The sequence below is a fragment of the Macaca mulatta genome, chromosome 10 (genome assembly GCF_049350105.2).
Source record: "Macaca mulatta isolate MMU2019108-1 chromosome 10, T2T-MMU8v2.0, whole genome shotgun sequence".
Lineage (NCBI taxonomy): Eukaryota > Metazoa > Chordata > Mammalia > Primates > Cercopithecidae > Macaca > Macaca mulatta.
This window is the reverse complement of record NC_133415.1, coordinates 72,235,732-72,256,184: the sequence shown is the minus strand read 5'-3', so window position 1 is coordinate 72,256,184 and position 20,453 is coordinate 72,235,732.

The window sequence follows — 20,453 nt, the reverse complement described above, 5'->3', positions numbered from 1 at the left end:
CAAGTAGATCATTTCTCATTATAAATATTGGTTAAATTTTTCACATACAGTATATCATGTTTTTCAAGAGTTAGCTGTTGAATATATTCTTCCATTTTAGCCCTTTTAAAATTTCTGTTTCTGACTTTATTATTTCATGCTTCTACTATTTTAAGAAAATTTTTAAATAATTTTCTACATTGAATGCCTTCTTTATTTAGAAGAAGACAGTCATAGACTTGCCTTTGAGCACATCTTTGATTACACAACACTAATTTCAGCAGGCAGTTTTCTCATCCTCATTTTCTAGTTAGTTATATAATTTTTATTTTTGTGATTTGAAATATATTGTTGATTTTCATGTTTATATGCCTACCTTTTGTGGAAATTTGTAGTTTTACTTCAATCTGATTATAAAATATGTTTTTTAAAATTTCTGCTTTTGAAATTTATTGAATTTTTTCAAACTACTTTCTTAAGACCAATGTAATATATGTTTGTAAAAAATATATATTCTTAGCTTTAGAGAGAAAAAAGCTTATTAACTATTAATTAAATATATAGGTACATGTATTCAAATCCTCTATTCATAATTATTATTATTTAACTGATCTGAGAAAAAATTGACTAGTATATGAAAATCACTAAATTTTTTTGTTATTTTCTTACAGTTCTAATAGTTTTGCTTTATATATTTTTAACCTGTATTAGACCAGCATATTCTTATTGGGAAAGATGTCTTTTCTCAATGATTCATTATAATTGATTCATATAATGATTCACATAATGATTCATATAGTGATTGTATCAGATTCCTTTGATCTTAATAAATTTTCACTTTAAAATTTTCACTTTAAATTTTTTCTTTATTATTAATATTGTTTCTCTTGCTTGTTGTTGATTTACATTTTCTTAACATATTTTTCCATATTTGTATTATTAGTCATTCTTTAAGAAGCTTTTATTTCCACATTGGATCTCCTATTAACAAGATACAGTTATTATCCCACACTCTTAAAGGGATCAATGTCTGTATCCAGAATAACTAAAAATATCCAATTTGAGAAGGACTCTTTGGAGGCTCATGCTAAGAAGTGTATTTATCAACAATTTAATACTGGATATCCCTTATAAACCTGAAAACAAACCAACATTTAATTTTACTTTCTGAAATTAATATTGTGTTATGGTACCTTATATCCTAAATATTTTAAATTTCTATCTGCTTATCTTTCTATCAATGGATAACATTAAGATGATCTGGCTAGCTCTGCTTTGAGTGGTGCTGGGCTGGCAGGGCAGTAAATTTTGAGCTTTTCCTGCTGTCCCTTTGGCAGCCTAGGGTCTCTGAGCTGTCATCTGTCTCTAAGGAAGGCCAGGGCCTCTCCTCCTCCCCAGCTGGTCAAAAAGGTAAATGATATTATCTGAACTAGTCAGAATCTAGACCAGCAGTCTTCTTTCTTGGCATTGCTTTCCTTCCTTAGAAGAGAGGATTGATATCTGAGCCTAGGAGGAAAGGTTGGAAGAAATGATATCAAATAGTTTTAGAAAGTAGCACATTCTAATCTTACAGGAAGTTTTATCTCAGATGAATTATTTAACATCTTTGTATCATATTATTTTCATGTGTAAAACAGGGATAATAAGATCTACTTAATAGGATTTTTGGAGGTCTTACATGTGAAAATCTATCAAATTTAATATGATAACAAGCAATTAATCAGCTATAGATAGGTGTCATTCTTCATATAATGTGTTTATGTTTTGTTCATCTTACATTCTAATGGTTTTCTCATTTTGATTGTAGAAATCCTTTCTCCCATGCTTCCTTTTCTTCCTTTATTTTGTCCTTTGTCTTTTTGTTTCTCTATTTTCTTTTTCTTTTCTTTTCTTTTTTTTTTATTGAGATGGAATCTTGCTCTGCTGCCCAGGCTGGAGTGCAGTGGTGTAATCTCAGCTCAAAGCAACCTCCACCTTCCGGGTTCAAGCAATTCTCTTGCCTCAGCCTCCCGAGTAGCTGGGACTACAGGTACACACCACCATGCCCCGCTAATTTTAGTATTTTTAATAGACTTTTGGTTTCACCATGTTGGTCAGGATGGTCTCGATCTCCTGACCTCATAATCTGCCTGCCTTGGCCTCCCTGTTTCTCTATTTTTAAATGAATCTTTCATTAGTTCAGAGGAAAGAGCTAAGATTTAGAATGTCAGAAAAAAATTTTAAAAATGAAATATATATTTCAATCACACCCACAAACTCACAGATACACACACACACACACACATGCTCTCATACTCAACATAACCAAAATAGCATTTCTATGGCTTGGGGTCGATGCAAATCTAAGTTCATTTTCAAACTTAATCACTTTACATCTACACAATCATTTGCTTTTTTTAATCCTATGAAAAATGCAAATGTGTCCATAATCTCAACTCTGTAATTATAGCTCTGCAAGTTAACTGCTCCGAGTCTGAGTTTTCTCATTTGAAAAACTGGGGTACTAATAACACCTATTTCACGGAGTTGATGTGAGAATTAAATAAGCAATAAGTAGACAATTGGCTGTCATCCAGGGGAAGCTCAACAAATGATGATTGTTGTTAAAAAAAAAAAAAAAAAGAGCAAAGAGAGTAATTCTTTTTTTTATAAAGCTTTAAGGAGGCTTAAGTGACCTACTATGTGTAAGAGGCTTTGCACAGAGTAGGAACTCAACAACATTTAATTCCTGCACTCCCTTTCTTCCTTCTTTGCTTAGTGAAAAAAAGAAAGCTGATGAACACACTCATTGTGGATAATTTATACTATTTTCTGAAGCAGAGTAGACGCGGTCATTTCTTTTATCCAGTGCTAGTAATAATGTCTGGCAGAAAAAGTCTCACTCAAAAATAAAAGAGGTAACTGACTCAACTAAAGACGTGGTATGCAAAATCCTGTTGATGTCAATCCAGCTAACATTTCTCCCCCAGTGGTGGATGCGTAAATTTCACAGTCTCTTCTTTACTTTTGATTTTGATATGTCTTAAACAATTACTGTTCCTACAAATACTTCTAAGTAAATATCCATACCCTCCCTGGAGTATGAGAGTGAAATAGATTTATAAGCAGATTTTTCGAATTAATGTTTAGGGATTTGCATGAGGGAAGGAAGAGAGGAGGAAAGGAATGCTCGTGGCTGCTGAATTTCAGAAGGAAATGGGAGTAGAATCTACAAAAAGGGAAGGGAAATATATTGAAGACAAAAAAAAAGTTGCCTACTGCATAAATTTTCCTGGATTTGATCCTTAATCCGAATGCATAAGGAACATCTACTATGCATTTGAGATGTCTGAGTGGGTCTCATCCAAGGGAAAGAAGCATGTACTTTCTTAATGGTTTCCTTGTTGCTACTTTAGCCTTACAAACTGGTGACTCAAAAATGGAGTGCTCTAGCTCTTCAACTCTCTTCTCATCTATCTAAAGATTTTAGCGTATAGTCTGTTAAATCTGTTTCAGGAAAGATGGGCCCAAAATACATGTTTGGTATCAAAGTCCTAAAATGGAAGATGAAATGACTCAGGTTTAACTATTAATTTCATGGAGTTGCTCCCCAATAACTGAAGGAAAAAAGAGAAAAAGATGAGAGACATTCACTTTATTTAAGAAAAAAATCCACTCTTCCATTTAAACAATTACCCCTAAAAGACAACAAAAGAATGTATTTTGGGTGATTATTCTTTAGGATACGCCCAACACATTTTATCATGATATATATACTATTCCAGAAGAGCGGGGAGGGTGGGACTGTAGAAAGTCCAGGTAAAGATATTATAATGTGAAGTAAGCAACAAGAGAGAAAACCCTTCTTATGGTTTCACATCTATACATGAATTGCTATTTTTTTTAATTATTATACTTTAAGTTCTAGGGTACATGTGCACAACGTGCAGGTTTATTACATATGTATACATGCGCCATGTTGGTGTGCTGCACTCATTAACTCGTCATTTACATTAGATATATCTCCTAATGCTATCTCTACCCACTCCACCTCCTCACAATAGGCCCGGATGTGTGATGTTCCCCTTCCTGTGTCCAAGTGATCTCATCATTCAATTCCCACCTATGAGTGAGAACATGGCAGTGTTTGGTTTTCTGTTCTTGCGATAGTTTGCTGAGAATGATGGTTTCCAGCTGCATCCATGTCCCTACAAAGGACACGAACTCATCCTTTTTCATGGCTGCATAGTATTCCATTGTGTATATGTGCCACATTTTCTTAATCCAGTCTGTCACTGATGGACATTTGGGTTGATTCCAAGTCTTTGTTATTGTGAATAGTGCCGCAATAGACATATGTGTGCATGTGTCTTTATAGCAGCATGATTTATAATCCTTTGGGTATATACCCAGTAATGGGATAGCTGGGTCAAATGGTATTTCTGGTTCTAGATCCTTGAGGAATCACCACACTGTTTTCCACAATGGGTGAACTAGTTTACAGTCCCACTAACAATGTAAAAGTGTTCCTATTTCTCCACATCCTCTCCAGCACCTGCTGTTACCTGACTTTTAATGATCGCCATTCTAACTGGTGTGAGATGGTATCTCATTGTGGTTTTGATTTGCATTTCTCTGATGGCCAATGATGATGAGCATTTTTTCAAAAACAAACAACCCCATCAAAAAGTGGGCAAAGGATATGAAGAGACATTTCTCAAAAGAAGACATTTATACAGCCAACAGACACACGAAAAAATGCTATGATTTTTTAAAGTGTTCATGTAAGATATTTAAGTTCATGTTTGCATATCAGTGTGCAGCCTGGAAACATACATATTTCTCCAGGCTCAACCACACATGCGACAATGTCTCTCCAGCAGCGACCTCCTCTCACAGTAAGTCTAAGGAGCGTTGGACGAATGAGACTTCACATTCAGTGAATTTCAGCCACCGCATCAGTTTCTCCATGCTACTGAAATCTCATTGTTCCACTCAGAATTTACCTTCTCCTAGGAGTCGCTTTCAAAGCATTTCACTAACTATGTCAAGCCGGTGTAAGTAAAAGTCTGATGAGTTTGGATTACCGCTCCGGTCTGTCAGCCTTTCTGTCTTATAGTTTGGCATCTCATTTCTACATGACATCAGATGCCGTATTAGAAATTCCTGCTTGGTCTTGAGGTACCTCAAAGCTACTGACTGACAGGTCATTAGGTACAGCTTAAATTCAGTCTTTAATCACTACCACTTTTAAAACATTTAATAGTGTGATTAGGAAAAATTCATGAAGACTTGAAAACTTCACATCATAATAAATCCAGATTTTAGTGAGGCTGTCAGCTGTTGTTACCTCACTCTCAATACCAATACCAGAAGGATGAGACAGATTCTCCACATACTCAGAAATAATATTCGAGATGAAGATATGAGCTAAAGGCCCTATTTTGGTCTATTCTTTTTCATGTTTGTGTGTTCCCTTCTCTGTTTCTTGAAAGATGTCTCTGAATTTAAAAAATGATGATAAGATTCAAAGTTCTCACTTACAAGTAATGATACAAAATGTCTTCATCAGGGATAAAATTTTGGGAATGAAGATCCTTTTGTGGATCAAAAGATTAAAAGTTCTTTTCAAAAATGCTATTAAATATGAACTAATACCACATTTGACTTATTATACTGAAACTAAATCATCAAATCATCAAGCACCCAACATTTTGCATTTATAAATTTAAGCTATCCCAGATGAGGGGGCTATGCAGAAAAGACAACACTGGGAAATTTTTGTTTTTCAATTAGTAAGTTTTCTAAACAGGCCGTTCTATATACCAAGAATTTTATTTCAGTGGGAAAGAGGTCATCATTATTTTTATTTCATTATCAAATCATAGCATGTTCAATAAAACATATAGATTGCATATTAAATACAAATCTGTTGATAATATTGACTATGTAAATATGATATTTTTCCTGGAGGGTGAAAAAGATTCAGAGTGCCTACTTTCCAATATAATCATGTGTTTGGTATGATATGCTTCTTACGCCTTCAACAAATCTTTAATTTTATATTAAAATAGATGTTGGATGTTATGCTCCTGCAAGGAGAAAACCTGAATTCACAAACAGAGCCATATGACATGAGGTACATTAAAAATATTTTGCAAATAGAATATGCCAAAGTTAGCAGAAAAGTCTGCTTTGGGGGAAACTTCTATTATGAATAAAATTGTTGTTTGTCACTTTTATTTTACCAAGAGGCAAATTAGTCATTGCATAGTCTGTTCCATTTTTTTCTTGAAATCAGGTCACTTAATCCCTTCTGGGATGTATTCAGAATGAGAGCCTATATTTTCCTCTCAGATTAATCTGGAGAGAATTTCAAGTTGCAGGTCTTCATATAATAGGGCATGTGGAAACGGAGTCTAAAGTGTCTGACACTTTTAATGATATAACTTTATTCAAAATGGCATTACTTGTGAATATAATTTAAATAAAAATGTAGGTGAATTAATCCCCACATGACCTCCACTGCAATAAAATTATATTCCTGCAATGTGCTCTGTATCTCCTATATCCTGAATACAGCTGGTAACCTCAAAATGCCAGCATTTGCGGATGGAAACTTATTTCTGAGCACGATATATTATCTGTTCCTAGGATATAACAGTTATTCTTCATTTTTCTTGGACAAGAATTCATGTTGAATACTATGTATAAAGTTAGAACTAGCTAAATGCAGAGAATTCAAAAGTGCAGGTGAACAATCAATTCTTTATTCACATGCCCGGTTTTCTTCATGTTTCTAACTATTGTGGCACACTCTGAGGATGAAAGGTGAGATTGTTTCAGTTCCATGACTTAAAAGCTGAACAACTGTTGCATAATTATTGGACTGATATTATCTGTAAGAGAAATCTGCAAGATATAAGATTTCTTGTTTTCATAAAGAGTCAATATATGGATTTGAATTCTTATTAGAACCCTAACTACATAGGAAAAAGATACAGAAAAAAATAAGTCTAGAAGTAGATAAATAGATATGTAGAGCAATAATTCTCAAATGCTTTATAGTGAAGAACCAATTCGTTGTATTTTTAATTTCCAATCTGTCAAGGATGGATACCTTTGTAAAAATAAAATAAAAATGATTAATAGAACATGAAATAAAAAAATAAGCAAAGGCATACAAAAGACAGGCCCAGGTTTTTATTATTTGTTTAAAGAGTCACAGAAATTACATTGCAATGAATACGATTACAAAAAAGCATAACAGAAAAATTGCTATAAAAGTTTTCAACTGCTCGCTTGCAACTCCTGTACTTTTCTCATCACAGGCGGGCACTAGTCCACAAACCTCACTTTGAGACACATTGAGATAGAACATAATTCTTGGTTTTCCATTCTCCATATTTATTAGGTATTTGGTACATAGCTCAGCATTTCTAAACTGTATGCTAGCAGCAGCACTTTAGGAAAACAAGTATTTCTTTTTCTATGTCTGCCTCTTCATCCCTGAGTTTGTAGGTGGGGATGATATCAGGAGGCTGGCAAAGGTATTCTGCTACAGAAAAAAAAAAAAGTAAGACATGGTTCCTATCCTAAAGAAACATAATCCAGTAGAAAAGAAAAACATCATTAACTCACTAAGATAGCGTCTTCTCATTGTGGTCATGGATGAGTGGCTTATCACAAACTTCTTTCAAGGTGAGTTTCCTTATATACACCATGTAGTGTCAGTAGACAGAAAAAATGTTCTATATGTATGGATTCTCCCACATTTCCAATAAATGAAGTCGCTGTGATTAATAAAATATTTGTTCATTTTTAACTGGTACCTAAATTGATAGTAACTATTTGTCAATATGTATACATTTTGTGAATAAATTCTAGAGATGCAGCTACAGTTGTAGAGGGTGGCATTCAGAAAGGGGAAACCCCAGCCGGGCGCCCTAGCTCACCCCTGTAATCCCAGCACTTCGGGAGGCCCAGGCGGGCAAATCATGAGGTCAGGAGTTCGAGACCTGCCTAGCCAACATAGTGAAACCCCGTGTCTACTAAAAATACACAAAATTAGCTGGGCATGGTGGCGTGCACCTGTAATCCCTACTACTCGGGAGGCTGAGGCAGGAAAATCACTGGAACCCGGGAGGCGGAGGTTGCAGTGAGCCGAGATCGTGCCACTACACTCCAGTCTGGGCGATAGTGCGAGACTCCATCTGAAAGAAAAGAGAAGAGGAGAGAAGAGAAAGGGGAAGCCCCACCAAGAATTTGTAGAGAAGATGGAGCAACAAGGAGAGCTGAAGTGGCTGGAGAAGGCAATGGGTAGAATAGAAATTTGAGTTTGTAATGAAAGGATGGGTATAACTTTTTTTCATAGGAGTCTCTCTAGATGAAGGGACTAAACAGAAGTAAGACTATAATGCTATAAAAAAAACTCTCCTATTGAAAACAAAATAGACTATGAAGTTGAGTTGGTTGAGAAGAAAACATGTAACTTGACTGTGGGCAACTTGGAACACTACTTAGAGTGAACTTATCAAGCCAGAAAGAACAAAAACATTTCAGTGTAAAAGTTGGAATCTCTGATTGACAAGTAGTGAATTCCTAACGCTCAATGTTGAGAATAACTCTGAAGTTGTCCCACACTCAAAGAGGAAAAGTATTGTCATTGACTACTCATATCTGCCATGGCACCTGCTAGAGAAGCAATGGTGGATGTTTATTATTTTGGCCACAGAACCATGGTTTCTGAGCTTGGCTAAGAGTTAAAGAAAACAGATGCATTTTTAACAATTCAGTTATGAATGGCATTTAAAAACTGATCTATATAGTGGAGGGAAATTAAAGATTTTGGAGTAGATTAAAGTGAGGTATAAGATGGAAAGCTGCGCAGTCGGCGCCAAAGAGACAGGAGCCCAGAACATGCGCTGATGAAGGATTGTAACAAAATACCTTCACAATAAAACCAAAACCTCATTTGTGAAACATTTCAAAAAGTCATAGACTATTAGAGCTGAAAATTAAACTTAAAATATCACTACCCAGCTCTTTCATTTAGAAAATGTGGAAACAGAGACACATAGAAGTTAAGTCTCTAGTTCAAAATATCTGTTGACAACTTGAAGAACAGAAAGAGAACTACAGTCTCTGTTTCCCAGTGTTTCGACTCTCCATTTCAGATGTCGATAGAATTTAGCTAACCAGTCAATGTGGGAATCAAGATTGAAGAATCACAGATAATTCCCAGATTTTGAGACTAAATTACTGAAAAAACAATAGATTAACTGTCGATATAAATCTTTTATTTTAACTCTGATGACAAAATATTTGTCAATAAAATTAGCCATTAAAACATAATGCTTTGATTGTAGAGGTGTTTCACCCTCAATTAAACTACATGGTGTATTCATCAGGATAGACTGAGTTGGGCTGCAGCAACAAAGATCTCTAAAAATCTCAGCAACTTAACACAAGAAAAGCTTATTTCTTGTTTTCATAAAGTACACTTATTGCTCCAAGAAACTATCAAGGCCATCTGTCCTACAGGTGTTAACTCAAGATTCCAGCTTCTTATTCTGGCAATTAAACGCTCTTACCCAGAAATGACACACATTACATCACTGACATTTCTTTGACTAAGGCAAGTCATGTGGCTATGACAACTTCAAGGGAGAGTGAGGTACAATCCTCCTGTGTGTGTGCCAAAGGAGATGCTTCTGAACAGAGCCAGAATGTGCCTACCAATAGCACATGCAATAAGATTTAAAGAGAATAGATTGTGCAACAATTTGATATTTGACTAATATCTAACATATGCATGTGCTCTGCTTACTTTTTTGGGCTAGAAGTCGGGTGTGACTTTCATGCCATCTCTGAAGGGATTCTAGTTCACAAGGATGTAAATAATGAGTAAAGCTACATTTTTCTACTTCTCCAGATGGTACATAGCTCAAAGGGAAATGCTGTAAAGGAAAAGTAAGTTTCAGGTCAAGATGAGGATACATTTTATGACAACATTATGCCGAGTAACAAACATAAATTTAAAAGACACCCATTTTAACAAAATAAAATTCTAATTTACCTATGAAGTAGAAACATAAAAATTTATTACTGATTTTACAAGTTAGTAAACAAGACATTATAATATCTAGCTAGATATTTATGTGTTTGACTTTTTTGTTATTAAAAAGCTCATGTTTGTAAATTATGCTTCTGAAGAATTTTTAAGGGATTCCTCAAAAATAGAAGTGGCCAGGCATGGTGGCTCACGCCTGTAATCCCAGCATTTTGGGAGGCCAAGGCGGGTGGATTACAAGGTCAGGAGATTGAGACCATCCTGGCCAACACGGTGAAACCCCATCTTTACTAAAAACACAAAATATTAGCCAGGCGTGGAGGTGAGCACCTGTAGTCCCAGCTACTCAGGAGGCTGAGGCAGGAGAATGGCGTGAACCTGGGAGATGGAGCTGGCAATGAGCCAAGATCACGCCACTGCACTCCAGCCTGGGCGACAGGGTGAGACTCCGTCTCAAATACATGTATATATGTACATATACATATATATACTATATATATAGTCAGAAGTACTATGTCTACATCATCTCCATTATGTCTTAGCCATAACCTGACAGGTCAATTGTGAAAAAAACAAAAAAAGAAAAGAAAATGAAATGAAAAAATAAAAGATGTGAAGCTGGAATTCCCAAACCCCCAACACTGGTTGTGTAGCCACCACAGCAATGCAAATGACTAAAAATGGAGAAGTCTTGCTGATCAGTAAGTCATTTGTTGCCATGATTCCCAAGGGCCATGCTGCATTTTCCAGAGAACTAATGGACCATAGTGACACATCCTTAATTTTTTATCTTTGTGCCCCAAAAATGTTAGAAACCATGGTATGTAAAGATAAATGTCAAAAGGAAAAATTGTTGCTTAGTTTTCTATGCAGACTCTATATGAGGCTGATGTTTGGTGACTTTTATGCCCTGAGGTCAGTTCTCTGGGGGTCAATGGGAGCAGCAGTAAAGGGGCCCCTCCCAGATCTTCATTTGCCTATCAGGGTGGCTCATCTGCAGGCAGGGAATGACATCTTTCCACATGCTGCCACCTCACTGGCTTATAGCATGCCACAGCAAGGAGCCTGCAGGGTACCTGAGCCACTTTCTTTGGATGTAGAATGTTCAGGACACAAATGCTGTGGATGTACAACCTGAGTTGCAATGCCAACTTGTTTTTCAAAGGGGCTCTGCCAGTGTCTACTCCCTCCATCGATGTCTGAGAGTCCCTTTGTTCCATGAAGTGCAAACAAGGGCAGCTGACTTAGCAGCGCATACATCAAACCTGCTGAAAAAGTGTTTGCTGGAGAAACTCACAGGGATGGAGTCTGTAGTAGATGTTCCTCCATCACACTCTGGGGCAGCACATGGGAAACTAACCTGGCCCAAAGTCAGTTTCTGGGAGAAGGATCCCACATCTTGGTCTGAGGGTTTTTAAGATTCATTACTGGGAAGCATCAGTCTCTCCCCTCATATGATGAGAGGCTCCAACACGACACAAATAAGACGTGGCAGAATCTTGGCCCCAGCCCTCTCCTTTCAGCTCATTGTTTATAGCTGAGGCATAGCAGGTGTCCCTCCCCTGGCATGATTTGAAGACTGCAGTCTAAGCCGTCAATTGACCCCTTATATGCCACACTAGAGCCAATTTCCATGAAGCTTGAAGGAGACTGGTTTCTTTTCTGGAAGGCCAGTCTTGAGAGTACAAGTATGGGAAAAATCAGCCTTTCCCTCTCCCTCCACATCTCTTTCTTTTTGGCATTTTATTGTTATTAATCTCTAACTTAATTGGTTAAATTAAATAAGCAAGTGGTCATTAGTCTGAGGCAGTCTTTGTACTTTGAGTCACTATGTTAAAAATAAAAACTTCACCCTAACTTAGCATGTAAACAAACCAAAACCTAGTAATAGTATTTTTTTAAAAACAAATAGCCTGGTTTCAGCCAATCACAAACAGCCATGATTTAGCCAGTCACAGGCAGCCAGCTGATGAGACCTTGTACAAATAAGGCCAACTCCTAGCTGCAGCCAATCAGATGATTTCTCTACTATGCTTCCCTATTTAGCCTCACTTGGCTCAGGCTGCCAGGTGTAGCTATTTAAGCCTCTTCTGGCACTAAGTGCTGCCCAATTCATGATTCATGTTTTGCAGAAATAAACTCTGTTAAATTTAATTCTTTTAAAGTTTTTCTTCGAATGATTGCACTGGAGTATATGGTATGTATGACTATACATTTTTTAAAGTTAAGACTTTCTGGCCTAACATACCATTAATTTTCATAAATTTTCTCTATGTTGCCAGAAGTAACATTTTACATATAACTATTACATGAAACCTTTTAATTATGTTGCTGAAAACTTCTTTGGCTTTAGTTTCGCTTGACTAACCTATTAAGTCCTTAGAGAGCTATGTTAACATTTTCTAATAGACTGGTAGATTTTTCAGCTTTCTCTATAACATTTTATAATTTTTTTGGCTTATTTATTTTAGGCCTGCTTTGTAAGATGCATACACGTTTTTAACATATTTTTCTGGCCAATAAAAACTTTTGCCAATATACAAATAATCCTCTTTATGTCCTATAATGCTTTTTACTTTAAGTTAATTTTGTCTAATATTTACATACTCCTACCAACTTATTTTTAATTACTTTTGGATGGGTAATTTGTTCTATATTTTTGTTTTCAACCTTTCTGTGACCTCTATTTTAGGCGATTGTCTTTCAGAAGACATTTCCTCCCCCAACCATTTTTATGGACAGAAAATATTTCAAAAATATTTTAGTGGGGAATTTAGTCCTTTATTGATTATGGGTGAAGATAAACTCATTTTTTTAATTTTTCTCAGAATATTTTGTACCTACTTGTATTTTTGTTCGTTTGGTATGTGTTTATTTACCCTTTCTCAATGCCATTTGAACTGAGGTTTATTTTCTCCATTCGTTTTTAATGTCTACTGGCTTGGAAGTTCTGCATTTAATTTCTATCCTTTTAGGGATTTGTCTAAAAATTTAACATTCAGTCTTAGCTTAAAATGCCTAAAGTTGATCAGTATCTTAACTCTTCTCCTGTATAACACACAAATTTTAAAACACCTTTACTCACTCATTCTTCTAAATTAGATTCTATTTTACAGAATTCAGGTCTCTCTTGATTTTTTAACCTCATAAATTAGATATTATTATTGTTATAGCTATTCAACTTTTGTTTAGATTTACCAAAATGGTTATTATTTTAATTTTTTTTTTTGTTTTATTGTCTACTCAGACACATCTTCTGGAATTTTCTTTCTACCTGAGTATATTCCTTATATTTGCCCTAAGTAAGGGTCTGCTGCTTGTAAACTCCCTCAGTTTATGTCTGCAGTTGTCTTTATTTCTCACTCATGCTTTCTCAAGTCATACTTTTATAGATTGATAGTATTTTTTCTTAGCACACTGTAGATCTTGCTCCCTGACTCCCGTCTTACACTGTTGCTGCAAGAAGCCAGCTGTCAGTCTAATAATCATTGTTTTGTAGGTGATTCTTGTCTCCTTTTTCTATAGTTAATTGTAAGATCTTCTGTCTTCAGTGTACTATGAGTTCATTACAATGTGTCTAGATCAATTTCTTTTTATTTACTTATTTTTTGAGATTCATTGAAGTTTTTAATCTGGGACTGTTTTCTTGAGTTGATTCTAGGGACATGTTAGGTATTATCTTTATGAACATTCCTACTCCCCCTTCTTTTTTTTTTTTTTTATCTCTGTTTAGACATACATAGCTATATCCTTCATGTGTCTTAACCTGTCTTTCATATTTTCCATTTCTTTGCCTCTCAGCACTGCATTCTAAGTAATTTCTTCAGATCTTTTTTCCAGTTCACTAAGTACCTCTTCACTTGTGTCTAATCTGCTTGTAAAACCTTCCATTGCACAGCAAATTCATATCTGAAACTGTATGCCTTAGAAATACAGAAGTGCATGTAGGTTTCATATAAGTAATGTTTCTTGCAGCCTTATTTGAAATAGGAAAAAGAAAACTAGTACTTCTCAGTAGGAAAATGGTTCAATAAATTATACACATCAGTTCTATTAAATTAATACTATATAGCTACAAAGCTATCTAAATAGTTGCTTTATCTATTCCAACTTGGACCAGTGCCAGCCATCTGTACATAGCAGAAGAAGGTAGGTTTCTGCTTGCGTGTGTATGTGTGTGTGCATAAAGAATTGTCTAAAAGCAACTATTCCAAATTGATACTGTGCCATAAGTATAAAATACATCTGGGATTTCAAACTTATAAGAAAAAAATGTAAATTGTCTCATTAATAATTTTATATTGTTTACATGTTGAAATAATAATATGTTAGATATATTGGGTTAAATAAAATACATTATTAAAATAAATTTCATTTATTTTTACTTTTTCATACTGCTAGTAGACATTTTTAAATTACATATTATAAAAGTGTTGATGCTCTAAGTTAAAATTGTATTTCATATTTCTATAATTACTATTTGGTTCATTTACTGGTAAGAAGAACTTCTATTCTCTATTGCTTGTGACACTTTCAATACTCTTATTTCTCTGGACATATCCTTATTTTCTGTTTACTACCTAGTAATACCAATATCGACTGTTGTTATAGGTCTCATTCTGAAATACATTGTTTCTACTCACTCACTCCCTTAGTGACTCATTTCTTCTTGCACTTATTAACCTTTAGCACTTTATCTGTGAATATTCTGAGTTTAATTTACATTTCTCCAAAACAAATTTGCATTTTCTTCCCCCAGGTATGTGAGACTCTACCATCCTGGGGCCAAATTAAAACAAATATTCATCTTATGAGTTTGTGAAAAAGTCAGATAGGTAATGTAATATTTTTACTTTTTATGAAAGTAAAATATGTATGCACAAAAATGTGCACATATTACAATGCAAGGGAAAATGAATTTTCACAAACTAAGCATATCTGTGAAGCCAGTCCCCAAAAACAAGAAACAGAATATTACAGGTACCTAGATGCCCTCCATATGCTCTGCCATATGTGTGTGTGTGTGGGGGGGTGTGTGTGTGTGTGTGTATATATATATATATATTGTTTGTTTGCTTTTGTTTTATTTTTCTTGGCCCTGAGCAAAGGCTGAGTTCAGCAGGTGCCCTCCACATCTCCTGTATGGGTTTAGCCTTCCTGTCCTGGGGCTTGGCTCTGTTTTCTCACCTGCTGGGGTCCCAGGTTTTATCCACTCTTCTGTCTGCGATTGGCCAAATTACACTAAGACAATTAGAAATATGTAAATATCCCCAGGGCAAGCACTGTTTCTAGCACTTGAATATTCAGTCCTTATTTTCCCCCAAGCTCAGAAATGTAAGACAGCAAAAAAGAGAGAGAGAGAGAAGGAAAAAGGGAGAGAGAGGAGAAATACTGATTTTTTAACATTTCATCCATAAATAGAGACTTGGTTCAAGAAATTATGAATAATGATAAAAATGAAAATTGTACACTATTAAAATCTTGTTATTAGAATCTAATAATACATTAAAATAGCTATGACATTATTGAAAAGAAAACAGTGATTCAAACCTGTAAAGTATAATCCAATTTTGTAAAAAATTTAAAAAGATACGAATTTTTACATACCTAGAAAACATAAAATAAATGAATTAAAGCATTAACAGTGATTTTCTCTTGAGAATGGACTCACACGTTCTTTTATTCATATGCTTTTCCATTATTTCTGCAAGGTTCACATCCTTATTGTGTAATGTGAACAAAAAACAGGAAGAATTAAGAAGGAAAACCAGGAGCTAGAAAACACTTTTTCCATCCACCTGCACTCTTAGTCACACACTCAGGCTATGTCAGTGACATGAGGGAAACTGGAAAAAAAAAAAAAATGGAATAGCCCCAATAATATTCAACAAGAGAAACCCACAGCCAAGTAGGCACAACACCGCTGTGCCTTCTACTCATGCTGATTCTCATCAAATGGAAAATGCGACTTCATCCAGGAGGAACCTTTTGACTCTTTCCACCCAGGGCTTTTTTTTTCCTCTTGCTCCATTAAGCTGCCTTTCTCTAAGCAGCGCACTGCAGGTGTGGACAGAATATAACAAAACTCTTCATAACCTCTAATTTAAGATTCATAATTTTTTAGTCTCTTAGCTTGATTGACTTTGTGAAATACTGGAAAACCTGAGATTCAGGCAAGGAGGAAAAAGCAAGAATACATTTTTACCAATTCACATTGTTTGTCAATAAGTTATTAGAAAGAACTGTACCCTGTTTTCAACCTAGCATGGTTGATGTGCAGTCATGTTTTTGAACAGTAATTTGGAAACAGGACCAGTATTTAAAACCTTCCTTTTAGGACAGGCAATAATAATAACAAAGATAACGCGCCAATGAGAATGCTTTTATGATTCTCTCTTTTTGGCATTGTGAGTGGAGATACCTCAAACAGACCAGCGCCAACAGCAGCTTCTGTGAGCTTGGTGGGAATGCAGACTCTTGGGCCTCACCCCAGACTCACTGAGTCAAAATCTCCGGGGATAGAGAGTTTAACAGCTTCTCTGGTGATTTGTATGCACACTAACATTTCAAAACCACTTGAGAACATCCAAAAATAATGTTGAATTATCACAGTTCAAACCAAAAAGAAAAGGCAGTTTTATTCCTCTGTTTATTGATCTCTCCTCTGGGAAGAATTTTTGCTATAAACCCTCACCCTAGTAGCAACAATTAGGTGTGGAAACTCTTAATTGTATCATGGAGCAGAGGTCAGGGCTTCATATAAACAGTCTGGTCCCTAACTGCTTCCCTTCTGTCATCAAACCCCAGGAATGGACGTTTTGTTCACTGTCTCCTTTCATCTTCTTTGAAGAGATGCAACTTTGAACAGACAGTGTCGCTGTTGGGAACTGTTTTGTCCCTGCCATCAATTGTATGTTCCTCTCTGTGATTATCTGGTGAGACAGTGCAAAAATAGGGACAAAACCAACAACAAAAAAAAAATACAAGGAAACAGGAAACTCTAGTGCACAGGAGTTGGCCAGCATAGTTTATTTTTTTCTTATGCGTGGTCACGCTATACGGTTTTGTAAACTTCCTTTTTAAAATCATGGTTGACTGCACATTTAAGAAAAGTTTTGACCGGGAGTGGTGGCTCACATCTCTAATCCAAGCACTTTGGGATGCCAAGGAGGGTGAATCACCTGAGGTCAGGAGTTTGAGACCAGTCTGACCAACATGGAGAAATCCCACCTCTATTAAAAATACAAAATTAGCTGGGCGTGGTGGCGCATGCCTGTAATCCCAGTTACTCAGGAGTATGAGGCAGGAGAATCGCTTGAACCTGGGAGGTGCCATTGCCCTCCAGTCTGGGCAACAAGAGCAAAACTCTGTCTCAAAACAAAATAAATAAATTTAAAAAATAAAAAAAGAAAAGTTTTGATAGCAAGCATATATCAAACTATGAAAAATATACAAAAAGTCTAATTGATGCCTTTGGAATCTTCATTTGCAATATTTTTACTATTATACTAAGGGCTGACACTTTTATTAATCCAACTTTTGAGGGATGCTAATGACTTACTATGTGTAAGGAAGGTTTCAGAGTAACAATTTCCTCTAATCAAAGTTTATCTCATTTATTTCCCATTTCTTTAGAACTCTGGATTATGATAATATATTATATTCTTCTATAATAGTAATTGCATATCAATGATGCCTTTGTCACTTTGGATCACTTAGAACAGAATACCATAAACTGGGTGGCTTAAGCAACAAACATTGATTTCTCACAGGTTTGGAGGCTGGGAAGTCCAAGATCAAGGTGCCAGCAGATTCAGTATCTGGTGTGGGCCCACTTCCTAGTGTGTAGATGACATCTTATCATCATGTCCCCATGTGGCCAAGAGAAAAATCACTTTTCTCCTGTCTCTTTTTATAAGAGCACTAATCCCATTCATAAGAGTTCCACCCTCATTACCCAATTGTTTCCCAAAGGCTCCACCTCCTAATACCATCCCATTTGGGGTTAGCATTTCAACATATGAATTTTGGGGAGACATAAATATTCAGTCTACAACAGATGCTTATATTCCAAATATTTTTCACCCTTTCTCCTGTCTCAGTGTATCTATTGCCACAATAATACTATATAACTAACAGCCATAAAGCTTCAGTGGCATAATACAATAGCACTTATTACTCATCTATCAGGAGCCTGCTAGAGATCTGCCAGGTGGCTCTATGTCTTTTGGTAGGGCTGTGTGCCAATTGGCTACCTATTGATCTAGACCAGCTTCAACTAGGACAGCTGAACATCTTGGGTCTACTTCACACATCCATCACATTCCAGCAGGCAACCACAGGCATGTCCTCATGAAACTAACAAAAATACAGGAAACAGCAAGGCCTCTCAAATCACAGACTCAGAACCACCACCTTAGCACTTCTGCTTCATTCTGTTGGCCAAAGGCAGGCACATAGTCAGGTCTAGAGGCAGAGCCAGAGAACAGTTCAAAGTTACATGGCAAAGGGAGTGGATGCAGAGAGAGTGAAGGATCAGGGTCCTGTTGGCAACAAATGTACCACACCTTCTCATCCAAACCATCATTAAGACCTGTCAGTTCAACCTTATCACATTCATCCAATTTTCTCTATCTTACTACTGCCACCACTTCAGGGCACTGTTACTGCTTGCCTGTAGCCTCCCAACTGTTATGTCCACATCTACCTTGTCCACTGCTCCTTAGTTTATTCTCAAGACAGCATTCAGAATACTCATTTTAAAACAACCTTATTTTTTTCTAAAAATTGCTCTTGGCACTCATTCACTGAAATCCGCTTGATGGTTTCCTATTGCTTTCAGGATAAAGGCAAAAATCCTGAATATGGAGTATATGGCCTTGTCCCATGTGGATGTGGAGCATGCCTCTCTCCCCAGCCTTATTTAGCCCCCATCTCCCCTCCGGGCTCAAACTATCTTGGCCTTCCTTCACTCTCTCCAGTGCCATGCTCCCCACCTCACAAGGCCTGCATAGATATGGGTTCCTCTATCTCAAATGAGTCTTTGCCTGGTTCAATTCCATGCATCCATCAGATCATTATTCAGACATCATTTTCTCAACCTCATCATCCCACTGTCACTATAATAGGGTGCCCTAGTTTCATGCTCTAAAATCTGTTTGTAATTTTCCATCACTGTCCTTAGTTTGTAATGCACAATTATCTGTGTTGTTAATTGATTACATCTACCTCCCACTAAACTGTAAAACTCCATGATGTCATGTCTGTAAGACCAATGTGGTTTCCTAAAGGATTTACCAAACTATACAAGAAAAATAAATTTTACTTCCCTCCATTTTGAATATAAATTTCTTATATCTTGAATTTAAATTAGTTTGTGCAATTACACTATGTAATTCAAAATAGATATTGCAAAATATCATTCTTCTACTTTCTAAACCAGGAAAATCTTTAATCTTCTCTCTCCTTTGCACAAATGTGCCTTGCCCAGGGGAATAAAACCATAAAGCAGATTAATCAGATTGATAGTAAAATTACTCTTAAAGAGTTTGTGTTATTTCTTGGTCATTTATTTAATTATTTCTTATATTCTCTGTAGGGAGAATGCCTAAATTAAAGACTGTGAGACAAAGGTGTGAAGCAAGTGCTGGATTTGTTTTAGCCCTTCCTTCCTTCCTTCCTTCCTTCCTTCCTTCCTTCCTTCCTTCCTTCCTTCCTTCCTTCCTTCCTTTCCTTTCCTTTCCTTTCTTTCTTTCAGACAGAGTCTCGCTCTGTCGCCCAGGCTGGAGTGCAGGGGCGCAATCTCGACTCACTGCAAGCTCTGCCTGCTGGGTTCATGCCATTCTCCTGCCTCAGCCTCCCAAGTAGCTGGGACTACAGGCGCCCGCCACCACACCTGGCTATTTTGTATTTTTAATAGAGATGGGGTTTCACCATGTTAGCCAGGGCGGTCTTGATCTCCTGAGCTCGTGATCTGTCCCCCTTGGCCTCCCAAAGTGCTGGGATTACAGGTGTGAGCCACCACATCCAGCCAAGTGCTAGATTTGTATTCTGACAATGGAGAAACACTATCTACATGTTCAAAATAAACAGTGTCTCCTTCCATTACAAAAATGTAAATTATAATAAACCTGTAAGAACATATGCATGCAATAATATTTAACAGTGATTTGGTTTGTACCCTTTGACCAAAATCTCCCCACTTCCTCCACCCCCAGCCTCTGGCAGTCTCTATTCTGCTCTGTTTCTATGAGCTTGACATTTTAGATTCCACATATAAATGATATCATACAGTATTTGTCTTTCTTTGTCTGACTTTACTTCACTTAGTATAATGTCCCCAATGTTCATCATGTCACAAATGGCAGGATTTTTTTGTTTGTTTATTTTTTTTTTGGATACACAATTTTGCTGTCATCCAGGC